Below are 5,054 nucleotides of genomic sequence, written 5' to 3'. Positions count from 1 at the left end.
TGGATGTCCCAGCTCAAGCAAGAGAGCTAATTCAGCCTTCCTCTGCCTTTTTGTTCTATTCAGGCCCTCAAGAAACTGGATGATGCCCACCGCACTCGTGAGAGAGATCATCTTTATTCAGTCTGTGGATTCGAATGCTAATCTTTCCTGAAACACCCTCACAGACACACTCAGAAATAATGTTTTACCAGCTCTCTGGGCATCACTTACCCAGTCAAGTTGACACATAAAATTAACCATCACAAGCACCCAGTATATGACGTAGGAGCTGCTTAAGAGTACTGAGCCTGCATGAGGCAGAACAAGAGATAGGGACAGAGAGAAGAGCTGAGAAAGGAAACCTAAACTCCTAAACTCCTGTTCCAGCCTTGCCTCCCATTTCCTGTTGGACCTTGGGTTAGTCATATTCTATCTGGGCCACGGTTCTACCTCTGTGTATAAAATGAGGGGTTTGATAAATTATTATATTCTCTGTGTCACCGAAGAATCCTTTACTGACAAGGAGAAAAGCTAATTTCCTCCCCCCACTTCTACAATTTAAATGTCCTTTTGTTTTTCATTTATATGTAAATGTATGAGACTTTGACCAAAACAAAATTACCATCTCTGGGTGACTCCTCAGTCCTCTCATCATTAAAATGCAGCTGCAGATTTCTGGACCCCAAAACGGAAAAGAAAACATTTGCTAAGTCAATCTGACTTACCAGTCCTAGAATAACAGGCAGTAATTACAGGGGTGGCCCAGAGGGCAACCAGGAGAGGTGATCACACAAGGAACTTTGTTTGGCCTAGGCTTCCACCTACCTCTGGCCTTTGTTCCTGAAGGAGAGCAGATGCTCTCAATTTAGGGAGTTCAAGGAGTGAAACTGGGAAACACTGGGCTTCAGACATTGTTTGTTTTTTGCGGGGGGAAGAGGGGAGGGAAGTCCATGGCAACTGGATAGCACCAGATTGTGACAGGCCTAGACATTCATGCAGCCAGCTTAGTGCTGATCTATATGGCATTGGACGGCCATGGAAGGTTTTTAGTCAGGGAGTGTCCCAGGTGAAGGTAACATTTATGACAGCTTAGCCTAGTAGCAGTGAATGGTAAAACTAAAAGAGAAAGAGAGGAGTGGGATCAGACAAGAAGGGGATGAGGGCAGGACAGGTGGTAATCTTCCTTGAATCATGACTTAACTGCATCCTCTGAACCAGTCATCAAGCCTTGTTGCTCTCGCCCTTAAAATATCTTATCCCCATCCCTTTTATGAATTATACCATTCATCCAAGGAGTAAGTTTCCCAGCTGGATTGACTAGAAGACAGGTGCCATTGACAGAGGCAAGGAAGTTGAAGTGGAGAACTAGTTTGATTGAAGGAACATACACAATACATCTAGATTCTGACATGTTGGATTTGTGGTAATAGCTGAATGTTCAAGTCAAAAAGTGGAGTTGAACTGACTTTTTTCACATGACTGGAAGTGACTTTTCTACTTAGACAACATGAAATTGGAGTCTAACCAAAATCAGATACAGGGTAAAAAAAGAAAAAATTGAACATGCTCTGTCATTCTCTTCTCTTTTGATGTGTAATTACTATGTGGGGGACTGAATATATTTACATAGTTTGTATTTTCTTCAGCTGGCATCATGGGGAATGATACAAAGAAGTGTCATGAAATGTTCTATAAGTTTGTTAAATGAAAATAACAATAAAGTAGGGAATGGAAAATGCTGGAAAAAGTGGGTAAATATTTAGCTTTTGGGAGGTGTGATTTGAAAAACTCTTATATCTATTATGTAATTGAATTCTATGAAAGGATTTATGACCAACATAAATGATCCTGGGATGGTTCTGAGTAGTACTTTAACCATTTGGAAGGAAATCAGATCCTCCGAGGGGAGACCATCTTCCCATTCCATCCATAAAAATTAGAGGAAAACTTCACCAGACCACTGGGCTTGTAACGTTCAGTCCTGAGGGCTAATCTTACCTAATTTCTTCACGAAAGAAGCATCCCGAAGATGCTTGCCCCGTTTCTCAGTTTTGGAGATTCCCTCACCCCCTCACCTTTTGGCTTCTCTTCCCTTACTTTTATCTCCTCTCTCATATGCCTTATTGATAGCAACGATAAAGAGTAGTTATGAAATGGTTATGAAACTTTTATCTGAAGCAGAGATGATTATGTTGTTCGGGAGGGAAGGGAAAATGGACTAAATAAAAGGAAGTGACTCTGGGCTGTTAAGAAAGAAGACCATTAATAGCCACATCCTGATTTTGTTCCTAAGTCATCAGAAAGAGGCAGGGAACAAGGGGATAATAAGAGAAAATGTATTTCTCAGACAAAGGAGCAGACAGCAGGGGACAGCAGTTTAGAGAAAGAGGCGAACATTGCAGAGGGAGAGTGTGCAGAGTGGGGATGCCCTAATCCCTCTGAATCACACTGGCAGGGGCACAGGCGTTTGAAGTCCTTGGCAACTTCAGCCTGGTCTCAAAGTGGATTGTGAGGAATAAGAACAAAAGAAAAGTTCACTCTGAGTTCCTCTTGTCAGAGCAGGAGAAATTGCTTTGAGGTCAGCACTAGAAGATGCTAATGGTAGAAAGCCGTCAAAGAAGAGAATAAAAGTGTGTCAGGTCACTGGGAGCTTGCCTAGCGTAAAGTGAGATAAAGCCACACTAACAAGACATTCAGCCTAGGTCCCACCACGTATTGCTGTGCCAGTCACTTCTAACCAGTGCTCAGCTGGCGAAAATCTGAAGACAATGCCTCAACTATTCTGAAAATCTTCGTTCCCTCGACAAACAGTAATTGAGCTGTGTCGCCAGGACTATTGCTGTTAATGCTGGAAGGTGTGACAGGAGACCTTATGTCCTCGTACCAACTGGTTTTGTGAGTCAGAAAGGATCCTTGGAAAGCGGGTACTGGGAAATCACTGCTGACCCTGGAAGGGCACAGCCCGGCAGGAAATAGGGTAGGACGGGGGAGAGCCAAAATGGTAACTGGAAAGAAATATGCTTCTGTTTTAAACTCCTTAAGAGGACAGACACCGTCACTGCTACTCTTTCTTCTCCAGGCCTGACATTTCTCAACCATAAAATAGGTTGAACAAGGCGATCCATACCTTCCCTTTGGGCAGGTTTGGAATGGTTCTGGGAGTTATCTGGGGATTGTGCCAGGGAGTTGGGACAACATAGGGATCTCTTTAAAAAAAAAAATACAATTACTTTACTGATTTCTTAGAATCAAATACTGCCAACTAGCATTAGTTCCACTCATACATCACTAAAAACAAAAGGATATTTCCTTGGTATTTCCAAGTGATGCATTACACAATAAACAAAAAAAGAAATTAAAATGCATCCTGATTAATTATGTAAACTGGTAATTTTTTTAAATAAAAGCATAACTAATAATTTGGTTCCTGACATGGGGACCTCTTAATGGGGAAATCTGTAAATCAGCTGCAGGAAGTAGAAACTCTAGGTGCTTTTTCTATATATTTTTATGCATCCCTGAGAAACTTCTAAATGTTAAAGATGCCAGTCTTCCCTCCAGATTCTAACCCAAAGGCTGCAAACTAGGCACACCTAGGTTTTGTCCGGCTAGCAGGATATTTTTAAAAAATTGATCCAGCATTTAAAAATTGTGAGTTTTCACGTGAAAATCCAGATTTTTGGCTTCTCTGAAACACTGGAAGATCTGACAGCACTGGACCCACAGCAGCAGTTGGCAAGAGGTGGGTAGCAGCTGTCCTGTTTAGATGGGCGTCTGCTCTCTAGTTTGACCATCCCCACCACTCACATTAGGGTGACCATATAACTTGTCCAAACAGGGCACTTTTGAGAGTAGAAGGGGATGCTGTTAGTAATGACGCCTGGACCACAGACATAAACCAGGACTGTTGTGAACAACGAGGATGTATGTTTACCCTACTTCACACTGCCTACACTGGGCTTGCTTTTCTGGTTTGGCCAACTGTTATTTGGGTTATATGGTCATAAGTCAGGGACGCCCATGAGGAAGAAGAGAGAGAAAAGGTGTAAAATGAGGAAGAGACTTGACAGTTGAAAAAAATAAAAGAAATGAAAAAGAATATTAGGATGAATGCCAATTACACCAAACCTTCAGGTAAAGGCAGAGCCTTGCTGGTGGCTGGCTCAGCATGTGAGTTTGACCTTCCTGGCTCCCTGCCCCCGACAGCACTGTCAGTTTTAATAAGCTGTAATCCCATCGCTACCAGCGAGACTAATCAAACTGCAGAGAGCAGCCTGTTCCTAATTAGGAAGGCACGGGATAATCATTTAACTCTGTGGTTTCTCAGTGAGCTCCAAGCTGCCTCAACAGGAAAAAACATCCTGGAGAAGATGGTTGCTTATACACTCTAATCTTGACCTTTTGATGGTCTTTGTTTGAAATTTTTATTAAAATGCTTTAATTACACAAGTATTTAGTTTGAAAAATGTTTTAAAAGAATCTTTTCCCTTTATTCCCAGAGAATAATAAAATATCCTTCCCCCAAGGCATATAGGAAACCTCAGACTCCTATTGACTCCCCACTTTAATTGATCGCAGACAGAAACCCTCTCAAAACCATTCAAGGTGTGATTACAGTCCCCAAACTGGGGTCAGGAAGGATTGGGGGACGTGGAATGGCAACTCACGTTGAGCACCTACAGACCTACGGGTGCCAACATGGTACCATGGGTCACACAGGCCAGGGCCAGCTAGTCTCCAGTGGAGGAGTGGAAACCAGGACTGAGCTGCAGCAAAGCTCCAGAAGCACCCCGCACCTCGGGGCCAGAAGACCCATCTCTTCAGTCCTCACTTCTCATAGCCCCTTCAACTCAGGAGTAAGCCACCAGGAAGAAGCTAGTGCAACGGTTAACTGTTGAGCTTTAGTCAGATGGTGCCAAGTCTAACCTGGGAGCTGACTAGTGGTAGGTCCTTAGGCAAACTACTCAACCTTCCAGAAATTCCTGGTACGCCCTCAGGCAGGCTACTCAACCTTCCCGAAACTCAGGCTAGGAATAATAGTATAAACACCTCACAGCCATGCTCTAAGAGTCAAT

The sequence above is a fragment of the Delphinapterus leucas genome, chromosome 4 (assembly GCF_059928025.1).
Source record: "Delphinapterus leucas isolate spDelLeu-1000000601 "Yukka" chromosome 4, BTC_Dleu_Yukka2, whole genome shotgun sequence".
In the NCBI taxonomy this organism is placed as follows: domain Eukaryota; kingdom Metazoa; phylum Chordata; class Mammalia; order Artiodactyla; family Monodontidae; genus Delphinapterus; species Delphinapterus leucas.
The sequence above is the reverse complement of the archived record's forward strand: the minus strand, read 5'-3'. Positions refer to the sequence as shown.